The sequence below is a fragment of the Lontra canadensis genome, unplaced genomic scaffold, assembly GCF_010015895.1.
Source record: "Lontra canadensis isolate GAN:19392208 unplaced genomic scaffold, GSC_riverotter_1.0 scaffold72, whole genome shotgun sequence".
Classification (NCBI taxonomy): Eukaryota; Metazoa; Chordata; class Mammalia; order Carnivora; family Mustelidae; genus Lontra; species Lontra canadensis.
In genome coordinates, this window is record NW_022631066.1 from 10518295 (window position 1) to 10533679 (window position 15385).

The following is a 15385-nucleotide window of genomic DNA, read 5'->3' on the forward strand; positions in this document are numbered from 1 at the left end:
GGTGGGGTGGGGGGGGACAGGAGTTACAGAAGACAAAACCAAGGCCGGGTAAGAGAGTTTGCAGGTGCTCATGATCTCTGAAACAAGCCCCAGAGACAGCTGAATGGGGCATGAGCCTGAAAGTGTTAGAGCTGGAAGCAGTTGGAATGAAACAGTCAGAGACCAGAGAAATAGAGAAGTAGATTCAAAGCAGAAGGTGGGAGGAAGAGTTTGGGCAGAAGCACACAGCTGCCCCGTGTCTGAGCTCAGGGAGCTGGGGGAGGGGGTTAGGGTCGGACAACCTTGATCACAAAGCCAACAAAAGAAACATACCAAAATGCTTCTGAGACTTTTTCAAAATGACAGTTAAAGATATTGCTCCTTGACGGCGCCTGGGTAACACAGTCAATTAAGCATCTAACTCATGGTTTTGGCTCCGTCCATGATACTTTTCCTTATGCTTTTCAGTATCCCTTATATAAATTCCACCCTGTTAATTTCTTTTAGGAGATGATAAGCAGTATATATATGTTTCAATTTGCTTACTTTTTTACCTTTCCTGCCAGCTAATGAATGGGGTAGCTCATTCCAGAAGCCTTTTCACATTTATCCCAGTCTTTTAAGTAGCTCTTTCTTTTATTTCTATTATCCTTCATTTCCTAGTTTACTCTTATTTTCCATGTATTTATTTATACACCTATATTTTCCACCCCTGCCAAGCAGCATGGAATCCTGTAAGTTTCCCTCCTGCTTGTGCTCCTTTCTGAAAGGGAAGCCAACACAATGGCAACACAGTCCATTGAGAGTAAAAAATAGAACAAAGTATCCTACTTCCCTTCTGTTGGCAGAACTAATGATCCCAACAGGTGTATCAGAAATGCTTAAAGGTAAGCTGAGACATGGGAACATCACGCTCTGAACAAGGCAGTCCTTTTTCCCAGAAGGGAATTAATTCATTCACAGTGTTCAGCCCCGACAAAGCAGAGCTACTCCGTTTCGCCCCATTGTGTGTTGTGTGTGCGTGGTGACTTAGCACAGCCCCTGGGTGGCAGTTGAAGGGCTGTTCTTGGGGAGAACAGAGAGTACACCAGAGATGAGTATCTCCAGTGGAGGGTAAGAAAGTGCGTGCTCCCATTCGGGGTCTCTGCGTCTGATGCCACCTTCCGTACAGGCGGTGGCTATTCCTGACAATGACTTTTCTATAGCCTCCTAGCTCTCCGTGCTGAGGGCCAAGAAAGAGGCAGTTTCTGCTTTGTGATTCCCACCAGGATGTTGGAAGCCTCTGTTTTGTCCTTTTCACCCTACACTTCTTTTTTCCTTTTCTTTCTAAATGGTGCTGTCAGTGTGCTCTGCTGTAAACTATCAGATACACAAATAACAATAGGTTCCTGGGAAAGATTTGCTGCTGCAGGCGATGGGTCAGTGCCAAGAAGAGTAGTAAAGCCAAGAATGCTGTTTGAGGGAAACCAAAGCATTCAGATAGCAGTTTCGGGATCGTTGTTCAATTCCATTAGGGATTCTGAGTCAGAATCTACCTCGGAACCTGGCTCCAGGATCTCCTCCGGGAGCAGAGGGAGCTTTGAGCCCCACATGCTTCCAGATACCTTGGCTTTCTTGTTTTGTTTAATGTTTAAAAACAGTCCATTCCTGGAATCTAGCCTCAGATCTTGCAGTTCATGGGTAAGAAAGATGGTAAGAAAGGCTTCAAGACGAGGTTTGACTGGTGGGTCAGGTTTACTCTGAGAGGAAGAAATAACAAATTCCCAAATGCTGGCTCCGGGATTAGCAGCTTTTTGAGAATTTCTGACCTTGAAATAGAAGATATCATCATTCTAGGGCTTGTCCACTTTGCCAGGCGATTGGCTCTCCCATGGCTCAGCTAAAGTGTCGAGGAAGCAAGATCTCGCTCCCTGATGGCTGAGATGAAAGGCCGAGAAGCTCTGGCAAAGGAAGGCCTCCACAGTGTGCTTCCTTCCATCCTGCGGTGAATTAGCCGGGTCAGCCAGGGTCAAGGAGCAAATATCAAGTGACACATTTTCCTCCCTCCTTCCCCAGCACATCCCCAGACACAGCCCCCTGGGAACAGGAGGAAGGAAATGCACTGACCGGACAGACGTGACGGCCAGGCCCCTGGGGAAGGAGGGAAGAGCACCTCCTTCTACGGGTTTTCAGGCACCTCATCTTCCTCTCCCTTCTGGACCTCTCCACGCTGACCTCAGGTCTTCGAGAAAATGACCTGGGGCAAAGTCAGAGCTTTGCCGAGACCCAGGAGACATTGACCTGATAGCCAACAATGTAAAATACGGTTTTGCGATGAGCATGGGTGTGGGTGTGCAGTTTATAGCACAGGAAAACAGATGGAGAGAGGAAATCATGGGCCCAGGGTCACATACAGCAGGGGCAGGTCTGGGATTTGAATCCAGGCAGTGTGACTCCAGGGATCTCTGTGGAGGGAATCTGACTGGGGTCTAAATTAGAGTAAGACTCTTGGGGCCCAGGCTGCTGAGAAAAGTGTCCTTGATGGAGGAAATGGAAATACAAGAAAATACAGGAAACTCAGTGAAGTTTGAATTTTGATAAATAGCTGTTTAGTGTAAGGATGTTGTTTATCCGAAATTCAAATTTAACTGGGTGCCCTATATTTTATCTGGCAGCCCTGACGATCGGGGCCTCTTCCCTTTCTCCATCTCTTTGTCTTTCTTGTCTTCCTCTCGTATTTAGTATGCTATCCCCCTGCTTTTCTTGATTTCTCCTCTCGGGTCCTTCTGTGCAATTTCTGAGCTCAACTTTGGTACATCATCTTGCTTTAAAAATCAATTGTTAATGATCATCTGCTATTGCTTGAGTGTCTGTAATATGCCCAGGGCTTAGCTGTCGTTCAGAGGACTCTAAGTGGTGGCCTGCGTTCTCTAAGCTTTAAGTGTTAGGGTATGTGTGCTGGGAATCCTTGCCGCCCCCAGAGAAGAGGAGACAGCTGCTGCACAGAGGTGTGGGGATGGGAGGTGCCAGGGAGGGCACTAGGAAGACTTCGATCCCCCATCCCTGCCTCACCAGAACACTTCTGACATCGTTCCTAGGTTTCCACCTAAGATTTCACATGGGCTAATAAGATTTCCATAGTAAGTCCCTAAAAATCACTGTTCTTCATTCTAGGCTGTTATGTTCAAAAGCAAGGCTTCTCAAACTTCAGTGGACAAGGGATCAGTCAGGAATCTTGTCAAATGCCGATGCTGATTCTTTAGGTCTGGAGCATGGGGCAGGGCCCGAGAATCTGAATTTCTAACCAGCTCCCAGATAGTGCAAACACCAGGGTGCATGCAGGACACTTTGAGTAATAAGACTGACATATCTTAACTGATGCATGTGGACATAGATTACTTTTCTTTCCCGTGTTTATTTCAGATATTATCTATCATCCATCTCTTCGACTGTCCCTATACCCATCTATTGTCTTTACCCTGACCATTTTATACAGACATACAGGCAAGATCAGTGTGAGCGTCCAGTGCACTCAACAAGGTATGAAATCCTCTGGTGCAGGAGGTTATAAGAGAGAAAGGAAGGAACATAACACATTGAGATGTCCTTTCTGAAAGGCATTCCTTCCTTGCATATTGTGGACACTTAAAATATAATCCCCTCTGAAATAGCCTCTCCCTTCTTGACATCCTCCCAAGGTCAAAGAGTCTGCTATGAGACTTTTACATTTGCCAAATTTGGAACTCCTACAGACCTGAAACAGTCTTGGGTTTTAAAAACGTCCATAACCCCTGCATGACCAAAAAGGAATGTTTATAGGTTGTGCATCACCCTTAAAAAAAAAAAAAAAAAAGTCCTCTGCACAGATGGAAGGCAGATCATGGCCTTTAGGCAGGAAAGAGATGATTTCATCTCCCTCTCTGTTTTGTACAAGTGGGAAATTAAATAAGTAGGCCTGGGACACCAGTCTTTGTCTATTGTCTGATCAGATATTTTTCATTTTCTATCCTTTCACAAGTATTTCGTTTCTGTTAGATTTAGAGCTCCTTCTTTAAGAAAAAAACATGACGTATTTATTTTTCAGCCACAGATGATAGCAAGAGCCCCTGCCTTGGAGTGATTTAATTTTTTTCCCTCTTCCTTTACAGCTGTAGCCTCATTAATTGTAGGTGGGAAGCAAACTCTAAAATCACTTGACTTTCTGCTTTGCTTAGAAATCTTCCTCCATTAAATCGTAGGATATCCTCCTTAACAGGAAGTCGGGTTCTGCGATCAGCAGCATTTGTGTTCTTTGTGCATTGAGATAAAGAAGAGCAAGTGTGTCGCCTGCAGTTTCCTCACGGTTCGGGAAGAGTGGAGAGAGAGGGCAGATAGACAAGAAAATGACCCGAAGATGAGTCACTCTTTTCTAAAACAAGAGTCTAAATGCTCTTTGTTGACGGCGGCTTGTAACCTCTGAACGTTCTGGCCTCCCAGCCTCAAGGACAAAGGACTGAGTGATTCAGGGTCTCAGTTTGGCTGCTTCACTCCTGCCTTTGGGGAGCCCAAGGACTCATCATTAAGAAACCATTTTAATTTAGAAATAAACACATGTTACTAATACCCAGGCTTTTCAAGTCCGTACGTGATCCTCGTGAAGGGTGGAAACTTCATCCCTTTTAACTCTCCAGTTATTCTCTCGGGACAGGGATGAGGAATAGTTGGGTGGATGGTCTTTAAGTGCTGATTTTCCATCTCGTGTTTGGAGTCTCCACCCCGGACCTGCGACCCCACCGGAGTGTTCCTTCCCGTGATACTCCAAGGTGAACGCAGGGCTTTTGAAGAAGCTGTTGAAGAATGCAACCCACACACAGTCAACTGACTGGCACAGCTCGCTTCCATTTCTGTCAGTCAGCCTGATGGTGAGAATTAAGGGCTATGGCAGGCCTAGATCAGTGACTCTCAAAGTGTGGTCTCAGGACCAGAGATTCAGACTTACAGGGGACTGTGTTAGAAATGCAGACACCCAGGCCCGACACCCAGTCTACAGAGTCAAAAACTCTGGAATGAGGCCCAGAGATCTGTGGGTTTTTTGTTGTTGTTGTTTAAAAAGATTGATTTATTTATTTGAGAGAGAGCGCAAGCAAGTGGGGGAAGGACAGAGGGAGAGAATCCTCAAGGAGGCTCCCCGCTAAGCCCAACACAGGGCTTAGTCTCACGACCCATGGGCTCATGACCTGAGCAGAAACCAAGAGTCAGATGTTCAACTGACTGAGCCACCCAGCACCCACCCCCGACCAGAGATCTGTGTTTCTAATGCAGGCTACAGTGTGACAACTGGTAACCACATGACTCAAAAGGAACTTGTCTGCAGGACAGAGACCTCTGTGCTGCTTCTTTTCCTGGGCTGCCAGGGGTTAAAACCCCTGGCATGTTTTTGAAAAATAGTGACACCAAGCCCCTCCCCAGACGGATAAAACTGGCATCCCTAAGGGGGGAGCGCAAGTCAAAACATTTCATGAAGACTACCCTGGTGACTCTGACGAGCTGCAGGGGTGGGCCACCGTGAGTCTGAGGGAAAGGAGGGACTGGTGTGGATAGGGTGCTGATAAGTCAGCTGAAATGCTGATGCCTGGGACAGGGAGCTGGCAGCCCGTGGGTCAGGGTCCCGCAGGCCTTGCCAACTTGCCATGCCAGGCAACAGAGCCATCCAAAGCCACAGGTGGCTCCCCTGTCATCAGTAGGTACAGTGGGGGTGGGAGGGGCTTCACTGAGAGCCAGGTGGCAGTATCCTGTCAGAGGCCACCTCGCTGACTCTTACCAGCTGCAGGTATCCAAACTGTCAGGACTCCACTCCTTGCTCAGGTGGCACTGAGCAAGGCTGTAGAGTTCCGGGAGATGCCCTGCACTAGCAGGCAGGCTCTCTTGGCCCTGAAGCCTGGCATCCAGTGGCTGGGACCCACATGTACACAGACTGTAGATGTTTCTTCCTAAACCCAGGCTAAACCCAAGGGTCGTGCCCTTGACTCTGACTTGTGTCTACTTTCTCACAGAGGCTGGAACCTGCTAGGCCTGTAGTCCTAATGCCCCGCTTCACTCTTCCTAACCCTGCTCTGCGATGGGGCCCCTTCTTCAAATCACGAAGGGTCCTCATCCCTGTCTGGTAGTTTCTCACGTCCTGATGCCTAACCCTCACTCACACCCACAAGCCTAAGTTCAGAGTAATTTATATGGGGCCACAGCCTCGGTCAGCCCCCAGATACCCTAGACCAGTGTGATTTTCTCGGTGGACACCAGCCATTCCTGACTTCCTTCCCTTTCCCCAGCCCTCAGCAGAGGAACCTGCCTACCTGAACACTAAGGCCCCATGGGGCATGACAAGGAAAGTGGCCAGCAGCATGTCCCAGAGGTGAGAATTCTGAGGGCCTTGCAGAAGCCTTGGCAGCAAATAACTGAGCTAGACTTCAGAGAGAGACCCAGGTCCAGCCTGGGAAGGAGGACGCAAATCCAGCAGACATGGTAAAGGTTAGGGCTAGGGAGGCTCCTGCACGCAAAGATGTGTAGGTCTACCCCGGGGCCACCTAATGAAGGTGTCTCACTGGGACAAACAACTTCTAGATGTCAGCAGCTGTGTGCCCCTCTGTGGGCAAAGTCGTGTTCTGCCTCCAGAAAGGCCTAGGAACTGAACAGGGCAGCAGCAGGAGATGGAAAAGATGAGTACGGAATGGAATGGCAGTTCCTCAAAAAAATTAGATATAGACTCACCATATGATCCAGCAGTTCTACTTTTGGGTAAATACCCAGAGAAATGGAAGCAGGGACTTAATCAGATTTTTGTATGCCCATGTTCATCGCAGCATTGTTTGTAACAACCGAAAGGTGGAAACAACCATAATGTCCACTGACAGATGAATGGGCCAATGAAATGTGGTCTAGCCATACAGTGGAACATCATTCAGCCTTAAAGAGGAGGCAGACTCTGCCGCCTGCTACAACATGGATGACCTTGAGGACACGATGCTAAGCGAGATAAGCCCCACACAGAAGGACAGACCCTGCTTGCTTCTGCTGTATTCTCCCACTCACATGACGAGAGCATGTGTGAAAGATTCACAAATTCACGGGGACAGAAAATAGAATGCTGGGGGTCAGGGGCTGCGAGGAGTGGGGAGTTAGCATTTAATGAGTACAGGGGTTTCATTTTGCAAGATGAAAAGGGTCCTGGAAATAGCTGATGGTGATGTTTGCCCAACACTGGGATGTGATGCCACTGACCTGTACACTTAAAAAGGGTCAAAATGGTAAATTTATATATACTTTAACTTAATAAGAAAAATAAATATCTGAAACCTGGAGGATTGGGGGGTGAAAGCCGATAGGGGAATGCTTCCATGCGTCCCACTGGAAGTGAGGAAGGGATTATCAGCCTGAGTCTGGGCTCTGAACACACATTCAGTGTCACAAAACCTCTGCCACATGGGCTGCTCTGGTTTTCACGTTTTGAGATCCATCCTGAGTTGGTGGAGGAGGTGAAGTGCTCCCTAGAGAGAGCACCTCGGGCCGCTTAATTGTGGTCAAACTCACCAAGGAGAGCTCAGACCTGCCTATTACTGGTGCTTAATTAACAAGAAGCCTGGTCCCAGCTGCAGTACAATGAGGCGGTTGTCCTGGGTTTATTAAGAGACATTAGCAAAAGGCGCTTAGCTCCTACGCATCCCCTCCCTGCTGAATCTTAAATCATCACCCTTGTTTCTGAAACAAGGGGGAAATAACCAAAACCCCGATCCAATTTCCTCCTTCTCGCCTGGAAATTTACCTCAAATTATATAACACACAGAGGTTTTTTTTTTTTTTTTTTAGGGAAAAAATTTATTATATTCTATTTTTCGTGACAAATCCAATGGTAAAGTCTAAGCTAGTTTTCCTAATAGATTTTCAGATGCTTTCATGGCCTGCACAAGTGTAATTACATTTCTTCTCTTGAGTCGTTAGAAGGCATTAGATTTTGTTTCATTGGTTGTTTCCCTGGTTCACCGATTGCAGGATTGCTGAAGGAGGTAGAGGACCTCCTGCAATTTCAGGGACACACTGAGCCAGTAAATTTCACTTAGCCACTCAGAGACTGGCAGGACATAGAAGAGATCCAGACAGGGGGCATTTGAAGTGGTTGACACAGGTGCCTGTCAGAGCCTCATCTTTTCCTCACCAGCACACCTACACGTTGGGCTCAGCCTGCTTGGCTCTCCTTCAGTCTTCCATCCAGCCATGGCCCCCATTCTGGATGTCTATGACCACTGTCCTGACTTCCTAAACATAATTTGCCCCGACTGCCCACCAACCCCAACAGAGTTCTTGGTTTTCCAAGTTCTGTTGCTAAATCCTAACCCACCCCTGTCATCCTCGCATCCTTGGTCAGCCATGGATGCAGAAAAGATCTTGCTACCTATGGTCAGGCTAATTTAAATGGTTCCAAAAGGCAGCGCTCCAAATAAACACTTTTATCTATAAGGGATCTTAATGAGAAAGGGGCACCTGGGTGGTTCTTCATTTAAGCATCCAACTCTTGATTTCAGCTCAAGTTAGGGTCAAGCCCCATGTCCGATTCTGTGCTCAGTGGGAAGTCCTTGAGATTCTCTCTCCCTTGGCCCCTTCCTCCACTCTTGCGTGCTCGCTCTTTCTCTCTTTCTCATTCTCTCCCTCTCAAATAAATAAATAAATCTTAAAAAGAGAGACAGAAAGAAAGAGAGAGAGAGAGAGAGGCCTTAATGAGAAAAGTATGGTATTGAGTTCTTCCATGGTAGTCTAGGGAAACTCACCACATCAATAAACTTACCCTAAAACAGGCTTAACTTTGTATATATATCAAAGGATTTGCTTTTTGGCTCACTTGAAATTTGTAATACCAAACTCCAGCTGATGAACTAATCCAATCCCCATTGACCAATTCAAGTAAAGAACTTATGGTTGCTTTTTATTTGGTTTTGTGCGTTTTGGAGTTTTCTGTCATTATAGGGATGCATTTTCATGAAAGAACTTTTTATCAGAACATGGGACGGACTAGAATAGAATCGATTTTCTGCCACGGTTATGTTGGAATATGGTCTCTTCAGTCAGGTGTAGCTCTGGGCTTTTTGAAGTCCTGATCTCTGGACTCTGTGATATAAATGATATGGAGCATTGGGGTGGGACAGTGTGGTAGCCAGCGAATAGTCTCCCAGCTGGTTTCTTTTACATCTCCGCTTTTGTTTTCCCCCTTGAGAAAAGTATTCTAAGGAAGCAAGAGAAAAATGTAGCCTTGAAAATGGCTTCCCAAAGTCATTAGCTCACCCAAATTGCTTGTGACCTGCAGAGCTGCACTGACCCTACCTACATTAGGAAGGCCATTCCATTCCCATTCATCAAGCCTCCCGCATTGTCTTTGTCATTGTGTGTCATGTCTTCATTACTGAATAAGAAAGGGGATGGAGGGCTAACCCCACCTAATATGCCTGCTCCTTGAGAAGCCAAAACAAGAACAACAGAACTTCCTGTGAGGAAACTTAAGCCACTCCAGAGTCGGTTTTATGAAGGGAGGTCACCCAAGAGCAGCAGGAAAAACCACAAGCCTATGTTTTTATATAAAATACACATTTTTATTCATTCTGTGGTCATTACATTTCTATTAAGTTCAAACATTAAGGATTTAAAAAAAAATAAGATTGCTAAATTAGAAAGAACTTTAGAGAGGAAATAGACTTTTGAGGAAATGAATAACACATTGTCTTAAAAATCTCCTAATATATTATAAGTAACACAATATTATAAACTATGTAATATCCACAGCTGAGTAAAAGGCTAAAAGGAATTTAAACGACAGGTAAAAACTGACTGTTCTTATCCCGGTTTATGTCTTCCTCAGTTCTACGTGCCTCCTTTTACGTCTGGAGGAGAAACCTTAACTTCCTCCTCACTGAGTTATCCTCAGACCTCTTCACAGCTCCTAGAGACAAGTTTTCTAATGTCTTCTCAGTTCCCACATGGAGGGCAAGTGTTGATGATCTGTCAACAACTCTCCTGTGAGAATTAGCGTGTCTTCCTGTGTGAGAGGAGATGGAAGGGATTCTCAAGCGAGCAAACCTTCTTTTTTGTGAATAGGACCCCCAACCTTATACCTTCACTCCCGACAGGCCCCAAACCATTGTTCTGGGACTCCTAAACAAAACAAAGCATTTATTGTTTTCACGGAAGGCCATGATCTCATAAACACACGCTTGCTAAATAGAGGCTCAAAAAAATCCTTGGCCACTAAGTTCCATGGAAACCAAATAATAAGAGATCAAGAAAAGAGGAGCCGAGAGCATTTAATTTCTCATTCAGAGCCTGGACTGATTGAATTCAGACAGCCGTGATTGTATTTCTGTTGGGGTCTGGCATATATATGAGAACTTAACTTTCGTAACCACTGTAATTGATAGGATGACATCACTTTTAAGGCCATAGGACTACTTGTATAATGGTTTGTGGAGCATGGGGAAATATTTCTAAACATAGCTCTTGGCGTGACTTTCTGGAAGCGCTTAAGCCAGAGGGCAGCTCCTGCCTCTCCTCTACTTTCCCAGGGACCCAAAATATTTTTATATACACAGACGAGCATTTTTTTCTAAAATAATACTCCCAAATGAACAGAGTGAGCTCCCTAGCTTTTATATAAGTGGGCCCCTTGGGTTCTCAGGTTGAGGAATGATGACGCAGTGATGACTCTTTGTCAGAGTTGGGACATCTTCCAGACCCGAATATGGGATTAAATATGTTAGTGAGCGGCCCTGAAACGCCTCTGGATTTCAAAAGATTGTTTGAGTTTTGGTTTTGTCGCCCACTCACTTAACCGTACCAGTGCTATTTCTGAATATCCTTTTCCCAAAGAGCTGGCGCTAGGACGATAAAGAGACGAATGAGGACATCCAAAAATGCTTGGACTTCTTGCCCCTGATGGTGGGCGTGAGAGGGTCAGGATGGGAAGGAAGACATGGTGGAGGGAGCAGTCGAGGATGGAAGAGGAAATGCTGGGCTTTCCAGCACCTTCCGTCCTGTTTCCCCAGAGTCCATCTGCAGCAGCAAGCACGGGGCTCAGTTGGGAGGACAGCAGCCAGCCCCTGAGAGGCACCCTTTCCACGTGCTACCACATCCCCTCGACTGAAAGACATGTCATAGAATTTGACTAGGTAAGGAAGAACACTACCACCTCATACCCGCTAGGATAGTTCTAATCAGAAAGATGGGCACTAAGGTGGTTGGTGAGGCTGTGGAGAAATTAGGGCCCTCACACACCGCTGGTGTGGCCACCTTGAAAACACCATGGCAGTTCCTCAGAAGGTTACACGTAGAGTTACCATGTGATCCCACAGTTGTCCTCCTAGGGATCTACCCAAGAGAAGCGAAAAACATACATCTACACAAAAACTGGTCCCTAAGGGTCCATAACAGCATTATGGCTGATAGCCCAAAAGTGGGAAGGACCCAAATGCCCACCAGTGGGTGAACAGATAAAGAAAATGTGATCCGTCCATCCAGTGGAAGGGTATTCACCAAGAGAAAGAAATGAGGTGTGGTACATGCCATGACATGCATGAACCTTGAAAACATTATGCTAAATGAATGAAGCTGGTGGCGAAGATCACATTTATATAACATTTTCAGAAGAGGCACATGTATGGAGACGGTAGGTGTGTGGCTGCCAGAGGCTGGGGAAAGGCTGAGAAAATTTGGAGTGCTGATGGCAGCTAATAAGTACAGGCTATCTTTTGGGGGTGATAAAAATGCTCTAACTTTAGATTCTGGTGATGGCTGTAGAGCCCCATGAATATACTATAAAACCATTCAGTTGCACTGTTTAAATGGATGGAGTGTATGGATTGTAAATTACATCTCTACTGTTGGGTTCTTTTTTTTTTTTTTTTTTTTTTTTTTTAAGAATACTAACAAAGGGGTTCTTGGATGGTTCAGTCAGTTGGGCATCTGCCTTCAGCTCAGGTTGTGATCCCAGGGTCCTGGGATCAAACCCCACACTGGACTGTTGCTCAGCAGGGAGCCTGCTTCTCCCTCTCCCTCTGCCCACCGCTGTGCCAGCTTGTGCTCACACTCTCTCTCTGTCAAATAAATAAATAAAATCTTTTAAAAAAAAGTACTGACAAAGAAGTATGGGCCACCTTCACTTAAAGAATGAAGCTTCCAGCTCTGCCCCCGACCAGCATTTGGTCGCACATGGGGATTTAATACCAAAAGCATTCAATGGAAGGAAAGAACAAAATGTGCAATAAATTTAAGCCCAAGTTTGAGTCCTCTGTTGGAAGTCAGGAGGCGAAAGTAGAATTAAAATGTGAGTTAGTAGCTAAGAACTGAAAATGTCCACATGTGGCACAGAAATGGTAACTGCAAAACTGAAAGGGATCTGCTTTCTCCAAAACCTGGAAATAGGGTTGTTGGGTGTTTCTAAAGAAGCCCCTGCTTTCCCCTTCCTGTTGTGGATTCATTTCTTTTCCTGCACCTTGTTGGGCTCATTTGGAATAAGTTGCCCATTGATCCCCGTCCTTCCAAAAGAACAGATCTGGTTGGAGTAAGGCCTTCATTCTGGTTGAAATGTCTTGGTGTTGGAGCTCCACTGGACTGGGCTTCGATGTGGGAGCAACTGTCCTTGACCTTCAGATTCTGTCAGTAAAAGATATCAAAATGCATCCAAGAGAATCTTTTAAAAAATGGTATTTGTGCCTCCCAGCAGCTGACAGAGGGCATAGGAGTTCTCCATCCGTCTTAGGGCTGACATTTTCTAAAATAGGCAGTAAATAATCACTGAATAATTAAGATGGGCTACATTAGAATGCATTTCTGAATATATTTCTTGGGCTGCTATAAATAGACTTCTCTGTGTGCACGCAATTTCCTGTATCTTTATGTATTTGCAAATTTTGTTCTTAATTGTGCCATATACTACTTTCAACTCAGAGTTTTTCCAAGTCCTTTTCGAGGCAGTAGTTAGTCTGAAAAAATCCCTAGAGTCAGGCAAAGGTATTTATTGCTTTGAAAAGAATTCCTCTGTCTTTACAAATACAGTGAATGAGAGTCTGAACGCACAGGGACAGAAAATCCAGAGGCAGAGGTAGACACAGGCAAGACAATGAACAGCTGCATGGTGGGGTGGACAGCTGGGAGGGGTGGGGGTGGCAGTGCAGTCAGTGCCCCGAGGTGGCTCTATGTCCCACACAATGCCCCACCTGCCTCTGCTGCCCTCACCATGGACAGGAACTCCTGGCTTGGCCACGCCCACCTCCTTCCCAGGGTCAGCACCTGATTTAGAGTTTCCAGCCTTGGTCCCTTCCCAAATATGGAACCGCAGGATCAAGACTTCTGCTTCTCCCAGTGTTGTTCCCCCAAGGCGTACAGGAGGCCAGCACTCAGCAACTAAGCCAGTCCTGCCAACTGACTCAGTCCTCAGACTCTCTTCACCCCAACAGGAGCAGAAAGTCTCCTGAAAGGAGAGGTGATTCTGTAATCGCTCTTTCTGACGCCTTCCTGGTATCTCAAGTGCTTTTCGTCACCCCTTGGGCACCCATGAGACCACTGATTTCATCGTTCTTTAAAGTTTTGTGAACAATGTCTAAGTGCTACACTGCCCAGAAAACCCCGATTTTCTTTTATTTTCCAGGAAAGAATAAAGAACATGGTTAGGAAGAGGTAGGAGTCAGTAAGGCAAATGGAGGTCCTTCTTATGCCTGGTGAGCCCTGAGGTCCTGTCCTTGTTCCCTCACGATATGCATGTAGTTTGTACCCACGGCCACCACCCTCTTCCTTGTACTCTCCTCCTCCTGCCCCCTGATACACACACAGACACACAACTCAGATAGACCCACAGATACACACAGACACACATGCATACTGAGACACACACATCTATGTCCCATTGCTCTGAGCATTCTAAATCCTTTTCAAAGCACAGGGCCTCATGGTCAATGGTAATGGTGCTGTTTGCACGCACAACCTCCCATCTGCCGTCGGGGAAACTGCCTGTCAAAGTCTGAATGATTGACCTCAAATCTAGGGCAGAATCAGAGACCGCTGAAGACACTGGGTGGTGTCCTCCACCAGCACATCTGCTAAAGTCACTAGGCTCTGCAGAGGATGTGTCTGTGATAAAGATTTCAGGGCAGTTTGAGTAAGTCTTGCTGTTCTTAGGAGCTAATATGTTTATACTCAGGCATGTTTTTAAAAAGCTTATTATGGTACCTTTATACTTAAAAGATTCCCAGACCATAAGCTAAATATATATATTTAACTTAAAAAAAATTTTAAGTCACATTGTTTAATCATGGAATAAAACAGTGCCTTTAAAACTGTCCCTATCTATTCCATAATTACATGCTTTGGATAACAGTCTGGTTCATGGCCAAAATCCCCAGAGGATGGAGAGCATGAGCTCGGGGACACAGGCAAAAGCTAATGATGATGTAGCTTGCTTTTGTTTTTTCTTGAGAATTCCAAGGTGGTTAACTAATGTTAATGGAGCAATCATTTTCCACATACTATTTGTTTTTTTAATTTTGCTTCTTTCTTTCTCCTCTCCCACCTTTTCTTCCTCCCTCCCTCCCTTTGTTCCTTCCATCTTTCCTTCCTTCTGTCTTAATAAAATAATCTCCGCTAATGGAGTGTTTGTAGAAAGGCAAGATTCCTTAAAATCCCATCACCTTTTATGACAGAGTGTGTGGAAATAAAAGACTAAATACACCTCTTCTCTTAACACCATACAGCTTGTGTTGGAACTGAATCTTCCCCTACAACTTGCCTGCCCTCTCCACTTGGGATCTCATCTTTTGGCATATAGCCTATTGAATTTGAAGGCAGATGCCCTTCTCAAACAGGGTCAAAAATGATCAAAACTCGGGGCACCTAGGTGGCTCAGTTTGTTGAGCATCTAACTCTTGGTTTCAGCTCAAGTCATGATCTCAGGATCATGAGATCAAGCCCTGTATCGGGCTCCATGCTCAGCGCAGTCTGCTTAAGATTCTCTTTCTCCCTCTCCCTCTCCCCTTCCGCCCACACTCACTGGCACTCTCTCTCTCTCTCAAATAAATAAATAAATCTAAAAAAATGACCCAAACTCAAAAAACTTAATAGATATGGCAAATAGCTGTACCCTGTTTAACTGGGTGTCTTCCCTTGGCATAAGGTCTTCATAGAGCTTATCCAACACATAATAGAGTCACAAGAGCTTTTGCAGAAAATGCCCATTATGGAGAGAAAAGAGATACATTGTCTTTCCCTCTTTTATCTGCTTTCCTCCAAAATCACAGATGTTGATATTAAATCTGATAGATAGGTTTTCTTACAGCCCCTTTAATCCTAACGTAAACTTGGGAAATGTCCAAAGAAAATGCGTGCGTTTTTGTGAAGTGCCCTCAGAAATAGCAGTCTCTCCAGT

The 15385-nt window shown here is 45.5% G+C and overlaps 1 protein-coding gene across 7 annotated transcripts in view; it reads left to right on the plus strand.

Annotated features, from left to right (window-relative positions):
• Positions 1 to 15385, plus strand: part of FRMD4A (FERM domain containing 4A) — a 609192-nt gene that overhangs the window by 315004 nt on the left and 278803 nt on the right. The window lies entirely within an intron of this gene.